Raw genomic sequence first — 26,463 nt, 5'->3', positions numbered from 1 at the left:
GCCTATTCCCAACATTTTATAAATGCCAAGTTATTTTTCTTTAAAAATCTGAACATATCTTTTTCTAAAGAAACACTACAGGTTATTATTAAAATTTTTGTAGTAATGGTCTCAAGTTGTTCTCTGTCATATGCCTTATAGACATGCCATCCTTGATTTATGCAGCTGGCATGATAACCCAGTAACAGTAGGATATTGCATCAATTAATGGTACATAATTGAGAAATAACAGATTGGGGTTAAGGGTGCAGTCTGTTAGTAGAGAACAGAGTTTTCACTTTCACAAGTATACTGGCCTAGATGGAAATTAAATGTGTGACCTTGACTTTATTACCACCAGGATCTAATTGAGGTAACTATCTTTGTCACAGAGTGACACCTAAATAACTAATACTCTTGTTATTATCACCCCATGGTATCTATTAATATTATAAATCTTTGTTTCATCATTTTAATAATACTTTTACAGAAAAGTATTTCTGATGATAAATTTTAATGTTTTATATTAACATTTTATTATTATCCTGGTTGTGAACATTTTCAAATTTCAATCCTTAAATGTAATTATAAAAAATATTATTTCACAAACAGTCACTTGCTTGTTTACATAATAGTCATTGTAACTGATTCTAAATTCTCCATCATAGGGCTTACTTATAATACTTTCTTGTTAATACAATAGCAGCAATCAAAAACCTTTTGGAGACCTGATATTCTGTTCTCCTCACTCACTGACATTTGGGGATAAGGCAATAAAGAAGACATAGGTTCCAAATAATCTTCTACATGATGATGACTTGCTTGGAATGCACTTTTTAAATATGCAAATTGGTCCATAAAAAAGAAAGCTACTCTCTTTCTTTTCCTGTCCTGATGGAGAGGAAGGAATGAGACATCATGGTAGGAAAGCTTCTCCTGAAATCTCTTCCCCTAAAAAATCTCTTCCTTGCAGAGAGAGCCAGCTCTCCTAGCACAGTCCTTTTCTTTTCCTAGAAAATAAACGGCTAGTTTTGGCACTATACTAACCACATTACAAGATGAAGGCTGGAGACTATTTTTTTATTCACTTAGGTATTTTATGTCATGAGTCAAAAATTACTGTCCTCAAGGTTGGCGGAATCATCAGACATAAAGACAGTCAATTGTTGCTCTCCATTCTTAAGAAAAAGATTGTAGGATAACAGTAGTGAATTCGTGGTTTCTAGTTCCATTGTTCAATTTACTGAAAATAATTTAACTGTTATATATAATAGTAACAACTGAGTGCCAGCAAATGTAAAATCATCTTTCTTCATGTTGCTGATTTTGCATATTCATACTTTAGAGATAAGATTGAAGTGGAAACTTCTGGTTTCTTTGGAAAGTCGGTTACTTACATCAAAAGATATTTTCCTGAAGCAGAAAAGGTAAGACAAGGTTTTGCCAAAGCAGACATGTGAAGGAGTGCTTTTCTGAGGCAGGCACAAGTGAAAGGATGTTTTGCTAAAGTAAACATGCGAATGGATGCATGATGAAGAATTCATTGCTAACAACACACCTGAATTAGTTCAGCTTACATTGTGTTGCTGAACTCCATTTTTCATGACCGCATAGGTAGAAATGCACAGAAAACTTCTGCTGGTGTTCTGGCAACTTCTTGTGGCTTCCTCAGACTCAGGGCAATTGGCAGAGTGATGTCAGCTGATACAGACTCATGTGGCATTTTGTTAAGACAGACTCATGCAGTGAAGCAATACACATGGAAGGACATGCAATGTTTGGAGGGACAGGACAAAACAGAAAGATACATGGACTTACATAGCTTCATGGTCTTTCATCTTAGTCTTTGCCTTCACTTAATATCACTTCCTTGAGAAAGGCACAGCAGAAAACTTCTCCTGCCACCCTGGCTGGTCAAATGACTCCTGATATATCCTGTCAATTTGACTGAGGCCTTGCTATTTCTGCTAGGTCATTCTGCCACCGGAGATTTGTGTTAGCTATCTTGACACTACTCAACTAGACTGCTGGTACACTTATAAAGAATTTGTGAGTGATCAACTACCATTGCTGATTCATGTGAAATGAACTGCTGATTTTCTGACAATACAGATTGTATTTTATCCAAAGAACAATTTTTAAGCAGGTCTACTTCCCCCATATCCTAATAACTTTTCTTTTCCACTATCTCTCCTGGGTGATGGGCTAGAACAGAGGTTAAAATACTTTGGTCCTTCTTAGAAAGGGAAACAAAATGCCCAGGGGAGGAGATGAAGAGACAAAGTGTGGGGCAGAGTCTAAAGGAAAGACTATCCAGAGACTGCCTCACTTAGGGATCCATCCCATATATAGTCACCAAACCCAGACACTATTGTAGATGCCAACAAACACTGACTGACAAGAGCCTGATATAGCTGTCTCCTAAGAGGCTCTGCTAGTGCCTGACAAATACAGAAGTGGATGCTCACAGCCAATGAATAGACTGAGAACAGGGTCCCCAATGGAGGAACTAGAGAAGGGAATCAATGAGCTGAGGGGGGCGTTGCAGCCCCATAGGAGGAACAACAATATGAACCACCCAGTAGCCTCAGAGCTCCCAGAGACTAAACCATCAACCAAAGAGTATGCATGGAGGGACCCATAGATCCAGATCTATATGTAGCAGAGGATGGCCTAGTTGACCATCAAAGGGAGGAGAGGCCCTTGGTCCTGAGAAGGCTCAATGCCCCAGTATAGGGGAGTGCCAGGACAGGGAACTGAGAGTGGGTAGGTTAGTAAGCAATGTGGGAGGATGAGATAGGGGGTTTTCAGAGGGGAAAGCAGGAAAGAAGACACCATTTGAAATGTAAATGAAAATATTTAATAAATAATAATTGACAAAAATGTAACATGTATTTTAGGGTAGGTGAAAGTATTACGGTAATATAAGGGAAAATATTCAGTTCTTAGAAAATACACACTGAGGGCTGGGGAGACAAAATCTTTCCTGTACAAATGCATTACCAGAACCTAACTGGTGGATGATATAGTAGTAGTCTTGGTGCTTTAAAGATGACTGAGGTAGAATCCCCAGAGCAATTTGGCTAGCTAGCTAAAGTAGTCATTCTGGTGAGCTCTATGTTCATCTTAGACACCAAGGTTAATAAACTAAAATTTGTAACTTTTTGTTCATATCTGTACCATACTTTTCAGACTCTACTTTTTAAACCTTTATACATATTAGATATCTAGCATCATGTCTTGGAAGCTCACATCACAAAATTTATTTCTATTTCTCTAAGCATTTAGGACTTTTTTACATATGTGTTGTGTTCATTCATCCAGATGTCTGTCTGTCTATCTATCTATCTATCTATCTATCTATCTATCTATCTATCTATCTGTCATCTACCTATCATTTTTTGAGTGTTTAACACAACTTCAATATTCTGAAATTTGGATATTTGGTGTGTATTTTTTTAAACTAGTATTTGGAATGATCTAGGACTGCTTTATAACTTCACACTAAAGAACTCCTTCGATTTTACTCTTGGTTTCCTAATTAAAATTATGCATGTTTGCAAGTCCTAAATGGCGTGTAGCTTAAGTTTCATCTCCATAGAATGAAGCAGGAAATAATTTATTTTATATTTGCAAACTAAACTAGGTTTGTTATTTTTTCTTTTCTCTATAACTTTTGATGTCTGGGATGGTTTTTAGTTTTTTGTGATATGAGGAAAATTTTTCTCTATTAATTTCTCATATAGGAAGATATAAGTAAGCATTGAACTTCCTTTGCACTCGGTCCTACTAATATCTGCAACAGAATAATATAATTCAATGTTCAATTTTCTTTGCTTCCTTTTACTTGATGAATATGAATTTAATGTAATTGCATACATCTCCATTATTTTCTATCTCATTCATTGATATTCTAAAATATTTTCTGACTTAGAAAAGACATGTAGGTTTTGTAAAATGAATACCACAATGAACATTTTCAGATCCATCATTCAATTATATATGATTTTCTTATTTTAATAAAAATAACATTTATAAAATATTACATTCAAAAGTACATAATTTTATTATTATAAGTGCTCAACAATGAAGTAATGAAGCTGTCATTAAATTAGTACTACTTTTTGGTATTTCTCTCTGTTAGTGGCACAGATATAATAAATATTCAAAAGAAAGTTTCTATTTAAAAATAATGTATTTTCTTTTCCAACTACAGTCTATTTAACTAAAAGCGTTCATTTTCCTATAGCAGATGCCTGCTTTTCACCTGCATTATCTCATCATTCATCATCTTTTCAAATGGGTAACTTTTAACCATTTATAGAAATTTCCAAGTTGAATCACATAGGTGCATTTCTAGCTCTTAAAGTTAGTGGTCACAATTCTCAGCACCACTATCTTTTGTTAAAATGCTTTATTTTTTGCAATGTGTAACCATTCACTACTCTTCTTAATGGATTTTAATATTTTTATGCCTTTACTCATTTCTTGTTTTGCCTTTGCCTAAATATCATAATTGCTTTCCAATGCTGTTTTTTTAATAACAGATTTTTTTATTTGATATATTTTTTATTTACATTTCAAATGATTTCCCCTTTTCTAGACTCCCACTCCCCTAAATTCCCATCAGCCCCCTTCCTTCCCCCTGTTTTCCCACCCAATTCTTCCCACTTCCCTGTTCTGGTTTTGCCCTATACTGGAGTCTTTCCAGAACAAGGGGCCACTCCTCCGTTCTTCTTGTCCCTCATTTGATGTGTGGATTATGTTTTGGGTATTCCAGTTTTCTAGGTTAATATCCACTTATTAGTGAGTGCATACCATGATTCATCTTTTGAGTCTGGGTTACCTCACTTAGTATGATGTTCTCCAGCTCCATCCATTTACCTAAGAATTTCATGAATTCATTATTTCTAATGGCTGAATAGTACTCCATTGTGTATATATACCACAATTTTTTGTATCCACTCTTCTGTTGAGGGATACCTGGGTTCTTTCCAGCTTCTGGCAATTATAAATAGGGCTGTTATGAACATAGTGGAACATGTATCCTTATTATATACTGGGGAATCTTCTGGGTATATGCCCAGGAGTGGTATAGCAGGATCTTCTGGAAGTGAGGTGCCCAGTTTTCAGAGGAACTGCCAAACTGATTTCCAGAGTGGTTGTACCAATTTGCAACCCCACCAGCAGTGGAGGAGTGTTCTCTTTCTCTACATCCTTCACCAACATCTGCTGTCTCCTGAATTTTTAATCTTAGCCATTCTGACTGGTGTAAGGTGAAATCTCAGGGTTGTTTTGATTTGCATTCCCCTAATGACTAATGAAGCTGAGCATTTTTTAAGATGCTTCTCCGCCATCCAATGTTCTTCAGGTGAAAATTCTTTGTTTAACTCTGTACTCCGTTTTTTAGTAGGGTTATTTGGTTTTCTGGAGTCTAACTTCTTGAGTTCTTTATATATATTGGATATTAGCCCTCTATCTGATGTAGGGTTGGTGAAGATCTTTTCCCAATACCTTCCTATACTCAAAGAATAAGCAGGCTGAGAAAGAAATTAGGGAAATGACACCCTTCACAATAGCCACAAACAGTATAAAGTACCTTGGGGTGACTCTTATCAAACATGTGAAAGATCTGTATGACAAGAACTATGAAGAAGGAAATAGAAGAAGACCTCAAAAACTGGAAAAACCTCCCATGCTCATGGATTGGCAGGATTAATATAGTTAAAATGGCCATTTTGCCAAAAGCAATATACAGATTCAATGCAATACCCATCAAAATCCCAACTCAATTCTTCACAGAGTTAGAAAGAGCAATCCTCAAATTCATCTGGAATAACAAAAAACCCAGGATAGCTAAAACTATTCTCAACAATAAAAGAAATTCTGGGGGTATCAGTATCCCTGACCTCAAGCAATACTACAGAGCAATAATGTTAAAAACTGCATGGTACTGGTACAGTGACAGGCAGGCGGATCAATGGAACAGGATTGAAGATCCAGAAATGAATCCACAAACCTATGGCCACTTTATCCTCGACAAAGGGGCTGGAAACATCCAATGGAAAAAATATAGCCTTTTCAACAAATGGTGCTGGTTCAACTGTAGGTCAGCATGCAGAAGAATGGGAATTGATCCATCCTTTTCTCCTTGTACTAAGCTCAACTCCAAATGGATCAAGGACCTCCACATAAAGCCAGACACTCTGAAGCTAAGAGAAAAGAAACTGGGGAAGGCCCTTGGGGACATCAGTACAGGGGGAAAGTTTCTGAACAGATCACCAATAGCATATGCTCTAAGATCAAGAATTTACAAATGGGACCTCATAAAATTACAAAGTTTCTGTAAGGCAAAGGACACCATCAAAATGACAAATCAGCATCCATTGATGTTTTTATTCTTTAAATATTCTAAGCTGTTTAGTATGCCTTATTCAAATGGAGTCTATTGGCCATAACAGCACCAAAATTAATGACCCTAATGATAATGTGATGAGAACAAACAGCTGTTCATGATTGACAATACTAGCTCAAGTACCTGTTTATAACTTTCATGATGACCCTATGTAGAGGGCCTTATTGAGGTGCCATGGAACCTGGCAGGAACTTGACATCAACCAATGTGAAGTTCCTCATCCTTTGAGTGGGAACTCCTTTGTCAGCCATAATCCCCTCCACCTAGGGTGGAGCACTCACACCAAGGTGAAGCCTATTGTTCTTCAAGGACCTGCAGTTTCCTGAGAAACACTAGCCACCTGTGGAGCAACTGAACCAGTTCTGCTGAGAAGCTTCCAGCCCTTTCCCCCTGCCTATATATATTGAGAGCTCTTCATTAAACTTTGAGACCTTGAATAGCAGGTGTTATCTTGGTCTCGGCTCATTTTTTGCCACCTCCCCATCCATCCCCAGCTTCCCTTCCAGGTAACCTGTTCTATGTAACTGCAGGCGGTTACAACATTACAGAGTTCTTTGTATTCCTAGTGTGTCAACATTTTCTCATTGTAAGGTACTGATCCTCTGTTTCACATGAATGAATTCCAGCACAAGCACTTCATGATCAGTTTTGCATTCTGCAAGATGTTCTTGGAAGAAAATGTATTTAGACCCAGTGACATATGTGCCTATCACTTTTTCGAATAATGTTACCCTCATGGTATCATTGACTATTAAGTAAAGCTGGTTCAAATTATGGGTTATACCTCATAACTTAAAAAAAAAATCATACAATAATTCCATGTGATTTTATCCAATTATTTTGTCTTAATGTGCTGGATAGTTTTATGTCAAGTTGAAACAATCTAAAGTTATTTGAGATGAGAGAAACTCAATTGATTATATGCCTCCATAATGTCAGGCTATGGGCAAGCCTTTAGGGCATTGTCTTAGTGATTGATGGGATGCCTCAATGGATGTTATGTTTCTGGACTTGTGGTTCTGGGTTCTATAAGAAAGCACGCTGAACAAGCAGTGGTGAGAAAGTATAATTTTCCATGAAATAGTCAATTTTAACTTGTTTTTCTATATATTTCTTGAATTTTATCAGAAATATTTTCCTTGTAGATCTTCAATTTTATCAGAAAATATTTATAATTCCACTTTCACTCAACTTAGAAATATTTTATGCCTACCATTTTATCTGTAATTTTCCACGATAATGTTCAACTTTAGCAAGTTATTCTATATTTTTGTACAATTTTATCAAAAAATGTTTTCCACATAAATCTTCAATTTGTCATAAAATGTTCCTACTTCCTTTTTCAATTAATTTAACAATGTTTTTATGTCTACCATTTTAGTCTTTAATTTTCCATGAAAATTGTCAATTTTAATGTGTTTTTCCTATATATTTCTTCAATTTTGTCAAAAATATTTTCCATGTAAATCTTTAATTTTATCATAAAATGTTTTTACTTCCTTTTTCAATAAAATAAAGGACGAGGAAAAAAAGGAGAAAGCAAATAATTCTCAAACCTCCATCACCTCTATATCAGCTCCTGGTCCAAGGCTCCTTCTCTGTGTGAGTTCCTGAACTCGCTGCTTTTGATAGTGATTATTTGTATATATTGTCAATATAAAAGTCAACTATTGTCTTTTGAGTGAAATAAACCTTATCCTTCCTAAGTAGCTTTTGGAGATAGTGCTTTATCACAGCAATTCTAATGTTAACTAAACTTGCTGCTGTTCTCATGACACTGAAGTGCCTTATGCAGAAATTACCTCTTGATGAAAGGATATTGTGAACAAAATCATGTTCTGGTCCATATAAATAACCATGAGGAAACTCCATGTCTTTACATGTGTCTCTCCAATATGTAATAGGGATAAACTTTTTAACATTTTCTAACATATAATATCCCACTCAATACGTAGCAAGAAACAGCTTTTGCTTCACTTTTTCTATGCCATCGTGCACTGTACTCCTGATTTAGTTTTTCACCATGTCTTTCATAAGACTTTCAGAATCAAGAAATTCCTAACTAAGGTACAAAAGCAAAATCATCCTATTACTCAATAGACTCAGATGAAAACAAGTAACGATATCAGGTCAAAGAGAAGACACTGGAAGAGAATTAATTTGGGTCTGGGAAGACTGAGGATACATGCTGAATTGAGGTCATAACAACTAAGAAAGAGGTCAACATTTTTCAAATATTTGTTTATTTATTTTATGTATATGGATGCTTTATCTGCATTTATGTCTGTATACCAGAACTCTTGTGAGCTGTCATGTGTGTACTGGGAATTTAACTCAGAACCTTTGGAAGAACAGTGAGTGGTCTAGACTACGAAGCCATTTTTACAGACCATGTTCAACATTTTAAACCTGGAGACTTATTCACATTTTAGCTGGAGATATGGTTTGTCCAAGTATTAAAATCCACAGCCTTATTTTTTTTTAACTGGTACCTGTAAAATATATTTACATGTATATAGAACTTTATAAATGTGTTCATACATATAATTTAAAATATTCAAGTTGTGCAGTGTTAGTTCAGTTGTATTTAAAATTTGTGAGTAGATACCCTCCTATCAGGCAACCTGTGTTGCCTGTTTATTCCATTTTAACTTTCAGCAATTTATACCTTATGTCTTTATCTTACTTTCTTCAAATTAGGATACACAAAGTAATATACAGAAGTTAATAATTCCTTAGTGATTCATTCCATGCTACTAATTGCTTAAACAAAGAAAGATATTGTTAGATAGTAGTGCTAAATATTATTACAGGCACAATGGTAAAAAGGATTAAAGTATAGAATTTTGGTTATTACAAAATTCTAGATGTCCTTAGAAAATTGAAAAGAAGGAAGTCAGTTCCACTTTAGGTGATACGAAATGACAATATATTTTTTTTTCCTGGGTGGCCTTTACTTTATTTTTTTAAAATATTTTTATTTTCTATATTCTTTGTTTACATTCCAAATGATTTCCCCTTTCCTGGATCCCCCCTCCCCATATGTCCCATGTACCTTCTTCTCTCCATCCATTCTCCAATCACCTCCCTCCTTTTTCTCTGTCCTTATATTCCCCTCTAATGCTAGATCAATCCTTTCCAGGATCAGAACCCTCTCCATACTTCTTCACAAAATGACAATATTAAAATTAAATGTTCTCCACTTTCCTGGTTTCCCCTTCAGAAACTCCCTAATCCATCTTCCCTGCCTCTGCTTCTATGAGACTGCTCATCTACCAACCACCCACACCCACCTCCCCACCCTGGCATTCCCCTACTCTGGGACATGGAGCCTTTTCTTTTAAGGAGGCATTTCCACAACCTATAAACATCTATCAATTATTCAATATTCAAGTCTTTGAAGTAAAATTTTATCAGAATATTAATTTACCAACTAACAAGTTCCAACCTAGGTTTTGGTGTTTTAAATGTAAAATACTTTAATATTTCTTTTCTTGTGTTTTAAATGATTATATAATTACAAGACTTCTCTTTTCTTCTCCTCAAATTAAATTGTTTCACATATCCCTGACTGCTCTCTTTCAAATTCATGGTCTCTTTCTTCATTAATTGTTGATATATATGTATATACATATACATACATACACACACACACACTCACACACACATCATTATAGTGATTAAGCAGATTGTATTATGGATATATATGATATATACATGTATATATACATGTATATATATACATAATGGCATGAATGACAAGTCTCTGGCATAATACAACCTGCTTATATATATATATAATATTATATATATATATATATATAATACAATGCTTAATCACTATAATGATGTGTGTGTGTGTGGGGGGGTGGGTGTGTGTGTTCAGAGATGAATATTTGGTATAAGATTGTGATTCTTTTAATAGAATCACATGTGATTTTTGTGATTAAAAGAATGTGATTCTTTTAATAGCCTAGGGAAGGCTATTTTATCTACATTCAGTGTTTCTTAGGTTATGTAGCTTTTTCTAGTGTTGAGGGCTTGTAGATGTTCTCTGTCTTCATTAGCAAAGACACTGTGTTGCCTTTGTTTAGCTCATGCCTAGATAATCATGTTGGTGATATTCTAAAGGTATAGATGCTTATATTATTAGGAGACACAGTACTCTAGCACACTGTGGTTGTGCTTGTACAGCCTGGATCTACTGGTTTTTTCCATTTTTCATTTCTCTGCACTAATAATCCTAACAAATCCTAGGTGCTGAACTTGTTTTGTCGATGAATGAGTTTTGTGTTTAATGCTGTTTTTATACCCTATATGGATGTATTCATATAATAAAGACATTAGTCAACATGAATACATAAATAAGAAAATACTTATTATTAAAAAGCAGAACTTGAGGAAGAATAATATAGCTAAAAGCATACCTTCTCTTGTGTTGAAACAGGTACTAAATCAATTTACAAAAAAGTAACAAGTAATAATATTTTGCATAAATAATAAAAGAGAAACTCTGTTAATGTCAATATTAAATAAGTTTTACAAATTTAAACTGTGACATTTTGGAAGGAATGGACTACTATACCTTAGTATATTTTTGACAGCTTGTAAAAAATTTGATATATTTTTATATAAGAAAAATTAAAACTACCTGCTTAATATTACATGATTATTTAGCTAGATTAGAAAATGTATTCCCAATTATTATTCTATATAGATATAAAAATGGCATGAATGATAAGTCTCTGGCATATTCAGATTCCTACAGCTACAATGCCATGAATATAGATTTCTTCCTTCAGAAGATTTATTGAAAATCTTTTCAAGGGTTTGTTTATTAGTGTCTAATATTTTATTCTTACCATCTGTGTGAATGAAGGTATAATGTTCATCGCTTAGGGAGGATACTTTAAAGAAGGAGGTACACTTGTAGAATTAGATATGTTTTCTCATGATCATGTTCAATATTCTTAATATGATCATGTTGCTGAAATAATTGAATGAATTTATAGTAAACCAAATCTGTTATATATCTTGCATAATATAAAAATACTCTGAAAATACATGATTCTTCTCTGCTCTTTTGCTGTTAAGATGATGAACATGATTTTAAAGGATAAAATTGAACGTAAAGTATCATCTTATTAGGTGTTGCTTTGAAACAAAAGTTAAGAATTTCTGATATTTTAAGTACTGATCAGATAACTTTAACATGCCAAGTGCATCTTGATTTCTTCAGTGATTTTGTGAAAGTTATCACATTCAAACATGGACAAATTAGAAATACAATGGTACAGAGAAAATAATTCTCCTAAATCACTGGATGAATAGTCATCAATCAACTAAAAATACAGAGGAACCTAAAGAAGTTATCTGGTAGTAGAATATATTCTGTCCAAAAATGATGTTATATACAGACAACCTTAAGATGTTGTCAATTATTTAGGATTTTTCAATAACCATTGAACATGTCTTTTGTTCACATAAAAACACACAAACAACTAAAAACCAGAGCAGAAGTCTATTTCAAGACGAAATCTGATAGATTTAATTTATTAACATTTACTTAAGTGAAGTTGGTGGTATATATCAAATATCACACACAAACACACACATACATGAATACATGAACACACATGCACATGCATGCACACACACTGAGGACTGAGAGGTGAAAACTATTACTTCAACAGCATACATAAATAAATATATAATAAGAAAATGGCCAAATATCTTATTGTAGAGAAAGGACAGCAAATTTTAAAACTATAGATCAGGTATGGAAGAGACTGGAAAGATGATCAGCGGGTCAAGAGAGTGAATTAAATAAAATATGCACCTTCCAGGGCTGAGGGATGTGGGGAATCTCTAGAAAGTATCAAAGACCTGGGATTTGAGAGGCTCCCAGGACTCAATGTGTATTGCTTTAGCCAAAATGTTCAACAGTGAGGAGATGGAACCTGAAGAGACCACCACAATAGTTAGACATGGTAACCACTGGAGGAATAGGGACACCAACCCATCCCTACAAAAATTCTCAACCCCAAATTGTTCATGTCTTAAAAAAATCAAGCAGAGACTGAATAAATAGCTGACCAGTGTCAGACACTTGGGATCCATCCCATGGGTCGAGCACCAAATCCTGACACTATGACTGATGCCTTGTTGTGCTTGCACACAGGAGCCTAGCATGGCTGTCCTCTGAGAGTTTCTAATGGCAGTTTACTGAGACAAATGCTGATGCTTACAGACAACCATTGGCCTGAGGTCCGAAACCCCTATGAAGAGTTAGGTGAAGGAACTGAAGGAGATGCTAACCCCATAGGAAGCCCAACAGTGTCAGCTATCCTGGGACAGCTGGGAGCTGCCTGAGACTGAACCACCAACAAAAGAACATTTATGGGCTGGTCCGAGGCCTGAGCACATATGTAGCAGAGGACTTCCTTGTCTGGAAACAGTGTGAGGGGATGAGACCAGTCCTATAAAGACTTGATGCCCTAGGGTGAGGCAATATCCAGAGTGGTTACCCTCTGAGAGGTAAAAAGGACGAGGTGGGGGATGAGAGATTGGGGGAAGAACTCTGCAGCCATGAACCAGGAAGGGATACACCATTTGGAAGGTAAGTAAATAAAATAATAAATACAAATATATTTACACAAATATAAAAAATGGTGGACAGATATTCCCAATTCTAGGAGATAAGTATAGTATAGTCCATGTTAACCTTTCTTAATGATGATAATATGGTTAGGTATTATTAAACTATTTTGTACTGTATTTTATGTGTATGGATGTTTTGTGCCATCCTGCTGCTTGTGAAAGAAGGTATCAGAAACCTTGAGAAAGGAGTAATAGATTGCTGTGAGCTCTTATGTGGTTACTGTGAATTAAGCTGGATCCTCTGCAGGAATAGCAAGCACCCTCAGCCACTTGGCCTTCTCTTTAGCCATCCATCTACTGACAGCACTGATTTTGGAATAGAAAGAGGGATAGCATAGAAATGCTCAGAAGAAAACTAGTTTTAATCATAAAATAATTATCTTACTATAGAGGAATCTTAGAATTAGTTGCACCACAAGATATAGACTATAGATATGAAAAGTATTTTGACAATTGTTCTATTGCTTTAAGTGTTGTATGCCATGGATAATGAATGATCTAGTCTTTTTTTTTTTCATTGGATATTTTCTTTATTTACATTTCAAATGTTGTCACCTTTCCCAGTTTCCCCCCTCCCAGAAATCCTGTATTCCATCCTCCCTCCCCCTGCATCTATGAGAGTGTTCCTCCACCCACCCCACTCCCACCTCCCTCCCATCAGTTCCCCTACTCTGTGGCACCTATCAAGTCTTTATAGGACCAAGGACCTCTCTGCCCACCGATGCCTGACAAGGCAATCCTCCTCTACCTATGCTGTTGGAGCCTTGTGTACTCCTTGGTGGATGGCCAAGTTCTAGAAGAATCCTGGTATATTATATTGTGTATAATGACTAGCAATGTGGACAATTTTAACAGGGAAATTTCAGAATTCATATGAACACTTGCAATATAGGAATAGATTTCAAATTTTAGGATGTCGCATTTTAAGTGAAGGCAGATGAAGAGGAGAATGTGATGACCTCAAGGACTTTAGGAATTATGTTCCATTCTAAGTGGAGATATATGCTGAGGACAACTCAATGCCTTCTGTGACAAAAAAAAAAAAAGATAAAATACAGTAAATCACATAAATATTGTCAGTATTTTTAACTCATGGATCTTCAGACTAAGTGTTCAAATATAAGAAAATGGTAGAGTTTTGAGCCATGGATCTTCATACTAAATGTTCAAATATTCTAAAATGACAAATATTTTATTTCCTAAATGAACTCCAGATTCATTTGTTTTGGTGTGACAGATTGCATGTCCACTCACTCAAATAAAACCTTACCAGAGGCATGAAATTCTACTGGTTAGTCTTCATATCCATTGTAGAAAGCATAGCATTGAGCAGAGATTCACCTGGTCCTAAATTGAGAAGTGCATCATATGTTCCCTATTGAAATGCCAGGTTTACTTCCTTTTAGCCTACTTTTTTGGTATATATTTTAAAGCATTTCTTCCTTATGTGAACTTAAACCTTTTTTTATAGAATCAAAACACAAATACTTGAAATAAGAATCCCAAGATAAAATGCAATTCTGTCACATTACTAACTTCTATGTTTAATAATTCATTTCCTCATGCTTACATTTTTACAAACTTAGAAGGAGCTATAGTAGCTTTCACTCATCTACATTTGTGCTGGATTGTAAAGAATTGTTCATTAATAGTACAATATTCTTCTTAAAATGTACACTAATTTATGAAGTTTTCAGGCAATGAGACATGTTATAGTGGAACAAAGAAAACATGACCACAGAAATAGTTAAATATTGCCACCTGTCTAGAGATTTTACTTTCATCTACTTTCCTGCTGGCTGAACACAATACTCCATATCCTGACTTGGTTATTTTGTAACACTGACACACAAATGAAAGGCACTGTAGCTTCTATGAAGAACATATTTGACAAGCTCTTACACAACTGTTTGCAAATTTTATTGAAATCTCCACTTCCATTTATCTTTGTTAGCACAGCCTCAGAAATCACTGGATTGGAATTCTTGTACAATTTAACTCTAAAAGAATTAAGTGTGCAGGTGTTCAGAGAATGGCCTATTTTTCTAAGTAAATAAAATCTTTTGGGAGAAAAATATTATTTTTATTACCATATGAAAGTATATTCAACGGATCTAACTCATTTCTGAAAGAATAAACAGAAATATACTGCAAAGAAGGAAAAGATAAATCAAGAAACAAAAATGCAATTAGTCGAAAGCAATCTTAGGATGTTGAATTAGTAAACATGATAAATTACTTAAACAAGTACATTGAATAGTTTCACAGAGCTTGCTCTTCTTTCTTAAGGTTGCTATATTAAGCTAGGGCATAGGCAGCCCATCTTTGCAATGCACCATTGTAGAGAGCCTTATTGGGGTGCCATGCTACCTGGCAGGAACTTGACATTGACCAAGGTAAAGTTCCTCTCCCAGCTTTGAGTGGGAATTTATGTGTTAGCCATAATCCCCTACACCTAGGGTGGAGCACTCAGACCAAGGTGAAGTTCATGGTTCCTGCAGATCTACAAATTCCTGAATTAAGCACATGACCCACCCAGCTGCCTGAGCAGTGGAGCCAATGCCCAGTGAACAGCCAGACTAGTTCCCTGGAACACACCCTGGAATTTGGTGGAAGGGTCTTGCCGGAAAACTTAAAATTCTGAGTCTTACATTAAACCTAGAGACTGAGCAGCTGGAGTTGTGTTAGTCTTCATCTCTTTTTGCCGCCTTCCCATATATCCCCAGCTTCTCTTCCAGGTAACCCATTGATGTAACTGTGGGCAGTTACACACCATGAAAATAATTATATATATATATATATATATATATATATATATATATATATATATATATATATATATATATATATATATATTCACAATATAGAATGACTGAAAATGAGGTTAATTTTTATAGAATTTTCCAGTGCTCCTTTCTTCTCTGCTTTTTAAGCTGTACCTCACACAAAGGTCCCTGACAAACAAGTTTCAAGTAAATATGGAAGACCTATACAGGATGAAATTAAGGACATTCCATCTTGAAGTCTAACAGCTCCGATGGAGGTCCTTTTTCTTAGCTTTTATCTCAACATTTCAGAGTCCCTCATTCTTGTTTTGCCTTCTGCGACTTCAGGGACTGATTAGCACCTTTTTTTGTAATAAATTTTCATGTAATTAAAAATCAACTTGTTTCCCCAGCCTATTTCCTAACTTAAATAATATTGGTTCTCTTAACCTTTCCTTCAAGATTCTCTTTTCCAGACTATTAATCATGTTTATTGCTTGTCCCTGAACCTTCTTCCAGGTTCCCAAGGACTTTTTAACTTACTAAGTCCATGTCTTCACATAATCTGAAATGCAAGAATTACTTGTCTCATCCTGCACACTGTTCTTCTCTTTAGGCATCTAAAGAGTTTGAACTATCAGTTTGCTAAGTGTGACTCAAGCTATTGGAATAGGCACTATTGTCTTCCTCTACTAAATTCATCCTCTTTTCAACATCGTTTATGTCTATGTTCTTCCTTTCCTCCTTTTTCCCCTGAGAAAATCCTCAGCATTTCTACATGTAAAAGTATTTTCATTGTTTTTTTTGAAAAAAAAATATGCCACCTTGAAACATCTCATCTAACACAGTATTTATTTTCTTCAAGTTATTAGTGTTTGAGTTTTGAGTAAATATCCAATTTTTGGAAGTAATAGAATCCTATAAAAACTGCACATTTCCATCTCTTTATGTGGAGGCATTCTATAAGTCATTCACATTTACATGCGATTCATTTCTAAATGAATGAAATTGTAAACATGGTTTGTGTTCCTTGAGACTCAATTTCCAAAATAAGCTTTGATCTCACCTTTTACAAAGTTATTTCCTAAACGTTTCTCGGTTGTGTTTAGAATGTATTTCCTTATGAAAAGACCTCTAGAATTCTGATCTTCCTTGCATTCTCCTTTACAGTTTTCTGCATACATAAAGAGCATATATAATTTTGTTCCATTTTGTTTTCATATTCCTTCCTGTCTTTTGCAGATTCCCATTCTGTATGACTTATTTTCAATCTCAGTCAGATCTTATTTATAATAATACACATACACTAAAATAGTATATAGCAAACATTTTTCTCTGCCAATATATTTCAAATTTTAATTGAGTTGTTTATTTTATTTTTTGCAATTTTATTATTGTATTTTTAATTATTTAAGACAATTATCTTCTTTAAACTTTTTCTTTCCTTTTCATTGAAATAGACTCTTCTCTCATACATTAAATCCTAATTACTTTTTTCCAGCCTTCTTTTCGCAGCTTCCCCTCACATCCAAACTTTCCCAGATCCACTTCGCCCTTCATTTCCTCTTGATAACGCAGCAGCTCTACTAGAGATGACACACAAACAAAGCAAGATACAATAAGACAATGAAAAAGGCCTCATATCAAGGTTAGAAAATGCAACTCAATAGGAGAAAACATATCCAAAGAGCAGAAGACCTGGTGAGCCTATCTGAGTTCCTGCTTAGTTGATTCAGTGGGCTATGTACCCCTGGTACTCTCAATCCCCTCTGACTTCTACGTCATTTCTTCTGTCTCTTCAGTGGGATTTCTTAAGCTCTGAAAAAAAGAATCAGACAGAAATTACCAAATTTGACTCTCTCTCCACAAAGTGTCTAGCTTGGGTCTCTGTATTCACTCCCATCCGCTGCCAGAGAAAGTCTCTCTGACAATTCATGATTTTAACAATATCATTAAAAATTATGGTGGTTTGAATAGATTTAGCCCTCATAGATTCATGTGTTTGAACAATTATTCCATAGGGAGTGGCAATATAAGGACAATGGTCTCCATGGAATAGGTGTGGCCTTGTCAGAAGAAGTATGCCACAGTAGAGGAAAGCTTTGAGGATACTCACACAATGTTCCTTGTAGTTCACAGTGTAAAATCCTGCCCTCCTGCTGCCTATGGACCAAGATGTAAACACTTGCCTTCTAAAGCACCAAGTCTGGCTATATGGTGCCATGATTTCTAACCATGAGGATAATCAACTAACTTCTGAAACCTTAAGCCAGCCTCAGTGAATTTGTTTATTCTTTATGATTGTTACCATGGTCACTTTTGGTCTTCATAGCATTTGAAAACCTAAATAAGGCAGAACCATTCCATTAGCTTGTGTTTGTGTGTGTGTGTGTGTGTGTGTGTGTGTGTGTGTGTGTGTGTGTGTTGTGCTATCTTAGGTATCTGGATTATCCAGTCTACAGTTCCTGACAATCCAGGTAGTGTAGAATATTGGCTCCCTTTTATGCCCTATGTCCCAAGATAAAGCAAATACTGGTTGGCTACTCCGATAAATTTGCTGCCACTACTTCTCCATCACACCATTGCCTTGCAGGTAGGACAGATTATAGGTCAGTGTTTTGTGGTTAGGTATCACAGGTTGTAGGTCAAATGTTTTGCAGTTGTGTCAAGGCTTCTCTTTCTGTAGCCTGCAGAGGAACTTCTCACGACAAAAGGACATCTGGGTAGAGGCTACATGCTGGCACTTGATTAATTTCTCTGTGGTCAATGAGCTATGTGAATGGGGTTCTTGGTAATGGGGTTCTATTGATACTTTTCAGAAAGCATCTTCTTTATTTGCATTGGCTTGGGTTGTTTAAAGGGACTTCATTTGCCCACAACTCAATCAAATGCAGTTACACCACTGGAAGACTTGTGTGGCTACAAAAGTTGACCACTTCAACTCCATATCTTCATTTCAAGGAATCCTCATTAGGGTGACCTTCATAGATTCCAGGAGGTTCCCTCTGCACTAGGCTTCTACACAACCTCCAGTGTACCCCCACAGCCCAATTTTAGCCGTGTCTCCTTGAAAGAGCATTTATAATTATATTTTGTTTCATCCCAAATTTTTCCAGCATTCAATATTGCATATTTTCTTTCAGTCTGGCTCACTATCATTCTCAGTCAGATTTACATTTATATAACACAGATTACTAAACCAGGAGATAGCAAATATTTTTCTCTACAAATAAATTTTAAATTTTAATTAATTCACTTATGCATTTTATAATTATATCTTTCATTATTTAAGATAATTTTCAAATTCTAATACATCTGTCGATATTCTTTTTACGTCCCAGTTCTCTACAGATCCTGTGCCCTCTCCCTACTCACTAAACTTTATGTTATTTCACAAAAATGAAAGAAATAAACAATACAAAACCAAAATCTCCAAGAACTAAGAAAGCAAAATAAAGCCACATCAAAAAGTAATAAAAGGAAAAAACCCAAAGAATATCAAATAACTAAATAAAAAAGCAAACACACACATTCACACACACACAAACACACACACACACACACACACACACACAAAACAAAATCCAAGAACAAAACAACAAAAGCTGTAGATTACAAATATATATTAGTTAATTGCTGAATATGAAGCCTGTACTGGAGTGGTTTATATACCCAGACTCCCTCTATTGGAGAAAAGTGGTTTTCCCTACAGTGCCAGGCATAAGTGATAGCTTATTGTTAACCTTTTCATTATGGACTATATATTCATTCATTCATTCACTCATTGAATTGGTACACATCCATGCAGGCCCTGGGTATGTCGCCTTAGTCTCTGTGAGATCATCAGAGCTTTGCTCCTGTTAATTTAGAGGGGTTTGTTTAATTGGTGTCTTCAATCCCCACAGACTCTTACACTCTCTCTGCTTTTCTTACCCTTGGTTCCTGAGCTACAAGAGGAGGGATTTTAAGAAGACATCCCATTTAGGACTGAGTGATACAAGGTCTCACACTATATGTAATGTCTGGTTGTACCTCTATATATTTGTTTCCATATGCTGGAGAAGGAAGTCTTTCTCTGAACAAGGCTCTGCTCTTGTTCAGGATATCATTAGGATCATTAGGATAGTAGGATATCATTAGGAGTTGCTTTATCATTACATTATTATTAATAGTCCAGTATTATTAGGTTTTACCATAAGTTCCTAGGCTATCAAGTCTCAGGTTCTTGATTGATCATAGCAGGTCAAGTATAAGTTGTATCTCATGGAGTGAGCCTTAAGTCAATGCAGTTATTGTTTTATTTCCATAAGCTCTGTATTCCATTGCCCCGGCTTATCTTGTAGTCAGGACAGCATTGTAAATAAAAGAATTGTGACTGGCTTGGTGTTTATAATTTTCATTTGAAACCATGCAGAGTGCCATTCTGAATCAAGTACTCTGGGGCTTAGGAGTGAAGGCTCTATATAGGCACTGACACTGCATCTACATTTTTAATAAATTGTGTAGACATAACCTTCAGTAATGTAGCTCTCCATATTCTTGTCAATAGGCTGGGGATAACTGTGTCATTCCTTTGGCCAACAACTCAATTAGATGCAACTGATCCCATGAATGAAAGCCTTTTAGGTCACCAAAAAATACCCAATTCAGCTACCAACCATAGAACACACAGCAGGGGTGGGGGTACAGCTGGTGGAGAGGCACATCGGTCCAGCAAGATATGTAGCAGAGGATTTCCTTATCTGGCATAACTTGGAGGGGATCCCCTTGTTCCTGTGGAAACACGATGACCAAGAGTATGAGAACACTAGAATGCTGAGGCAGGAGTGGGTTGGCAGTTGGGGGCACACCCTTATAGAGGCAGGGGGAGTAAGGTGGGAATAGGGGACTTGTGGAGGGGAAATTGGGAATGTTGATAACATTTGAAATATAAATAAATAAAATAACTAATAAAAATGAAAAAAAGGGGAAAAAAGACTCTCTCCTCTGTTGTTTGGCAATATTGTTGAGATTAGCTTTATATATATATTTTAATAGTTTAATATTTTAATCATTTTACTGTTTGTTTTTTGTTCTATGGCAGAAATGGTCCATAATTTTAGCTGTATCTCCCTTTACTTGCTCCCAGAACCCTCTCTCTGTTTCTATCCTTAGTCCATCTGTCATTCCAGCCCAGCCACCTCCACCCATATTCTATTTTCCAATGTTATGAACAGTTGTTCCCCTTAGTCACTTCCTCTATACCTCCTATTGGTGGGTCTATAGATTGTAGCTTGGATGACATTGACTTTGCAGCTAATATTACATATAAGTAAATATTCATTTTTTTTTTGAGTCCGGGATACTTCACTCAGGATTTTGTTTGTTTGTTTGTTTTCTGATTTCTAATTACATGTATTTTCCTAAAATTTTCATGATCTATCAATTTTTTTTTTGTAACAGCTGAGTATTGTTCAATCATGAAGCTATACCTCATTTTCTTTATTCATTCTTACATTGGGGGATATTTACATTGTTTACAGTTTCTGGCTATTATGAATAGAGCATCAATGGGCATAACTGAACAAGTGTCCTTGTGGGAGGAAAAGCAGCCATTGGGTATGTGCTCAGGGGAGGTATAGCAGTATTATGAGGCAGATTGGTTTCTGTCATATAGAGGATGACCCATACTGAATTTCGCAGTTATTGTGCAAGTTTGAATTTCCACAGGCCTTTGATGAGCGTTCCTCTTACCCCACAACCTGACCTCATCAACTGTCACTTGTTCCGTTTATCATAACCTCACAAGCTGAACTGTCATTTGTTTTGTTGATCACAGCCATTGTGACAGGTATACAATTAAATCTCAAAGGAACTTTGATTTGCATTTTCTCTTGATGGTTAAGAACATTCAACATTGATTTGTTTCTCAGCCATTTGAGTTTACCCTATTTAAAATTCACTGTTGAGCTCTTTACCCCATTTTGAATTGTGATTTGTTTTTCGTAATCACTATCTTCTTGGATATTAGTCCTCTGTCCAATGTATAAGTGGTAACAATCTTTTCCCTTTGTAGATTGCCATTTGGTGAGAATGATATTGTCCTTTGCTATGCAAAAGCTTCTCAGTTTCATGAAGACCATCTTTGCTAATGATGTTCTCTTCAGAAAGCTTTTTATGTGCTCATGAGTTTATGATTATTCTAAATTTTCATTTATATTACCTTCAATATATCAGGTTTTATATTGAAGTCTTTTTGGAGTAAATTTTTGTACAGAGTGGTAATTATGGATGAAATTCATTTCGTCTTTTTTTCTTTTTTTATTTGATATATTTTTTTATTTACATTTCAAATGATTTCCCCTTTTCTGGGCCCTCACTCCTGGAAAGTGCCATAAGCCCCCTTCCCTTCCCCTGTTCTCCCACCCAAAACTTCCCACTTCCCTGTTCTGATTTTGCCCTATACTGCTACACTGAGTCTTTCCAAAACCAGGGGCGACTCCTCCATTATTCTTGTACCTCATTTGATGTGTAGATTATGTTTTGGGTATTCCAGTTTTCTAGGTTAATATCCACTTATTAGTGAGTGCATACCATGATTGATCTTTTGAGACTGGGTTATCTCACTTAGTATGATGTTTTCCACATATATCCATTTTCCTAAGAATTTCATGAATTCATTGTTTCTAATGGCTGAATAGTACTCCATTGTGTAGATATACCACATTTTTTGCATCCATTCTTCTGTTGAGGGATACCTGGGTTCTTTCCAGCTTCTGGCTATTATAAATAGGGCTGCTATGAACATAGTGGAGCATGTATCCTTATTACATGCTGGGGAATCCTCTGGGTATATGCCCAGGAGTGGTATAGCAGGATCTTCCGGAAGTGACATGCCCAGTTTTTTGAGGAACCGCCAGACTGATTTCCAGAGTGGTGGTACCAGTTTGCAACCCCACCAGCAGTGGAGGAGTGTTCCTCTTTCTCCACATCCTTGCCAACACCTGCTGTCTCCTGAGTTTTTAAACTTACCCATTCAGACTGGTGTAAGGTGAAATCTCAGGGTTGTTTTGATTTGCATTTCCCTAATGATTAATGAAGTTGAGCATTTTTTTAAGATGCTTCTCCTCCATCTGAAGTTCTTCAGGTAAAAATTCTTTGTTTAACCCTGTACCCCATTTTTTAAATAGGGTTAGTTGGTTTTCTGGGGTCTAACTTCTTGAGTTCTTTGTATATACTGGACATTAGCCCTCTATCTGATATAGGGTTGGTGAAGATCTTTTCCCATTTTGTTAGTTGCCGATTTGTCCTTTTGATGGTGTCCTTTGCCTTACAGAAACTTTGTAATTTTATGAGGTTCCATTTGTCAATTCTTGATCTTAGAGCATACGCTATTGGTGATCTGTTCAGAAACTTTCCCCCTGTACTGATGTCCTCAAGGGTCTTCACCAGTTTCTTTTCTATTAGCTTCAGAGTGTCTGGCTTTATATGTAGGTCCTTGATCCAATTGGAGTTGAGCTTAGTACAAGGAGACAAAGATGGATCAATTTGCATTCTTCTGCATGCTGACTTCCAGTTGAACAAGCACCATTTGTTGAAAAGGCTATCTTTTTTTCCATTGGATGTTTTCTGCCCCTTTGTCGAGGATCAAGTGGCCATAGGTGTGTGGGTTCATTTCCAGATCTTCAATCCTGTCCCACTGATCCACCTGCCTGTCAGTGTACCAATACCATGTAGTTTTTAACACTATTGCTCTGTAGTATTGCTTGAGATCAGGGATACTGATTTCCCCTAGAATTTCTTTTATTGTTGAGAATAGTTTTAGTTATCCTGGGTTTTTTGTTATTCCAGATGAATTTGAGAATTGCTCTTTCTAGCTCTATGAAGAATTGAGTTGGGATTTTGATGGGTATTGCATTGAATCTGTATATTGCTTTTGGCAAAATGGTCATTTTAACTATATTAATCCTGCCGATCCATGAGCATGGGAGGTTTTTCCATTTTTTGAGGTCTTCTTCTATTTCCTTCTTCAGAGTCTTGAAGTTCTTGTCCTATAGATCTTTCACATGTTTGGTAAGAGTTAACCCAAGGTACTTTATACTGTTTGTGGCTATTGTGAAGGGTGTCATTTCCCTAATTTCTTTCTCAGCCTGCTTGTCCTTTGAGTATAGGAAGGCTACTGATTTGCTTGAGTTGATTTTATAACCTGCCACTTTGCTGAAATTGTTTATCAGCTGTAGTAGTTCTCTAGTGGAGTTTTTTTTGGGTCACTTAGTTAGACTATCATATCATCTGCAAATAATGATAATTTGACTTCTTCCTTTCCAATTTGTATCCCTTTGACCTCCTTATGTTGTCTAATTGCCCGAGCTAGTACCTCAAGTACAATATTGAAAAGATAAGGAGAAAGGGGGCAGCCCTGTCTAGTCCCTGATTTTAGTGGGATTGCTTCAAGTTTCTCTCCATTTACTTTGATGCTGGCTACCGGGTTGCTGTATACTGCTTTTACTGTGTTTAGGTATGGGCCTTGAATTCCCGTTCTTTCCAAGACTTTAAACATGAAAGAATGCTGATTTTTTGTCAAATGCTTTTTCAGCATCCAATGAAATAACCATGTGATTTTTTTTCTTTGAGTTTGTTTATGTAGTGGATTGCATTGATGGATTTCCATATATTGAACCAACCCTGCATTCCTGGGATAAAGACTACTTGATCCTGGTGGATGATTATTTTTATGTGTTCTTGGATTCGGTTGGCAAGAATTTTATTGAGTATTTTTGCATCGATGTTCATAAGGGAAATTGGTCTGAAGTTCTCTTTCTATGTTGGATCTTTGTGTGGTTTTGGTATCAGCGTAATTGTTGCTTCATAGAAGGAATTGGGTAGTGTTCCTTCTGTTTCTATTTTGTGGAATAGTTTGAAGAGTATTGGTGTTAGGTCTTCTTTGAAGGTCTGATAGAATTCTGCACTGAAACCATCTGGTCCTGTGCTTTTTTTTTGGTTGGAAGACTTTCTATGTCTTTAGGGGTTATGGGACTGTTTAGATGATTTATTTAGTCCTGATTTAATTTTGGTATTTGGTAATTGTCCATTTCCTCCAGATTCTCCAGTTGTGTTGAATATAGACTTTTGTAGTAGGATCTGATGATTTTTTTGGATTTCCTCAGTTTCTGTTGTTATATCCCCTTTTCATTTCTAAGTTTGTTAATTTGGATACTTTCTCTGTTCCCTTTGGTCAGTCTTGCTAAGGATTTATCTATCTTGTTGCTTTTCTCAAAGAACCAGCTCCTGGATTCGTTGATTCTTTGTATGATTCCCTTTGTTTCCACGTGATTGATTTCAGCTCTGAGTTTGATGATTTCCTGTTTTCTAATCCTCCTGGGTGAATTGGCTTTGTTTTGTTCCAGGGCTTTCAGGTGTGTCGTTAATCTGCTAGTGTATGCTCTCTCCATTTTCCTTTTGGAGGCATTCAGGGCTATGAGTTTTCCTCTTAGCACTGCTTTCATTGTGTCCCAATGATTTGGGTATATTGTGCCTTCATTTTCATTAAATTCTAAAAACCCTCTGATTTCTTTATTTCTTCTTTGGCCAAGGTGTCTTTGAGAAGAGTATTGTTCAGCCTCCATGTGTATGTGGGCTTTCTATCGTTTTTGTTGCTATTGAAAACCATTCTTACACCATAGTGATCTGATAGGAGGCATGGGATTAGTTCGATCTTATTTGTTTAGGATGCTTTTATTTTTCTAATGTGTATTTCTAGTTTCTTTCCCCAAAATATGATGTCCATACTGTGTGGATTCATGGCATCATCTTCAATTTGATTCCATTGATCTTCTTGTCCTTTTTCCCTAATACAAAGCTATTATTTACAATAGCTTTATACAATAACTAGAAATTGGGAAAAGTGACACTTCCAGCAGTTATTTTATTTTTCAGGATTATTTTAGCTATCATGTTTTGTTTGTTTGTTTTTGGTATATGTGTATACATGTGCACAAACACATGTACATTTCTGTATAATGTGGAGAACTGCTATTTCAAGGTCTGTGATGAACTGTGTTGAGATTTTGTTGGTAAGTGCATGTAATCTGTAGATTGCTTTTGGTAGGATAGCAATGTTTACAAAATTGGTACTACAGATCCATAAGCATGGGAGATGTCTATTGAAGAGCATGTTATCTTCTTCAAATACCTTATTCAATATCTTGATATTTTTATCATACATGTCTTTCAAAATATTGCTTAGTGATATCTCAAAAAATTTGATGAAAATTTGGTGAAAAATTTTGATTCTTGATTTCTTTCTCAGAATAATTGTTTTTTGCCTATAGGAAGGCTACTGGCTTTTTGAGAGTTAATTATCTATCCATCTACTTTGCTGAAAGTGTTTATCAGCTGTTGGAGTGTCATAGTGGAATCTTTCAGGTCATTTATGTATACTAGTATATCATCTGCAAATAGAGATTCTTTCACTTCTCTTTTTTCTAAGTTGTAACCCATTGATCTCCTTTTATATATTTAGAAGATGTTAAATGCTACCTTATTATCCCCTTACAGTAACAAAACATCTATTGAGAGTACAATTCCTATGTTACTGCTCTATTTTTCACTTTTAGAGGAAGCAATACAAAAAAAACATGATTTACAATATATTCATAGGCTTCT

This window comes from Apodemus sylvaticus, chromosome 6 (assembly GCF_947179515.1).
Source record: "Apodemus sylvaticus chromosome 6, mApoSyl1.1, whole genome shotgun sequence".
Taxonomy (NCBI): Eukaryota; Metazoa; Chordata; class Mammalia; order Rodentia; family Muridae; genus Apodemus; species Apodemus sylvaticus.
This window is presented reverse-complemented; position numbering follows the sequence as displayed.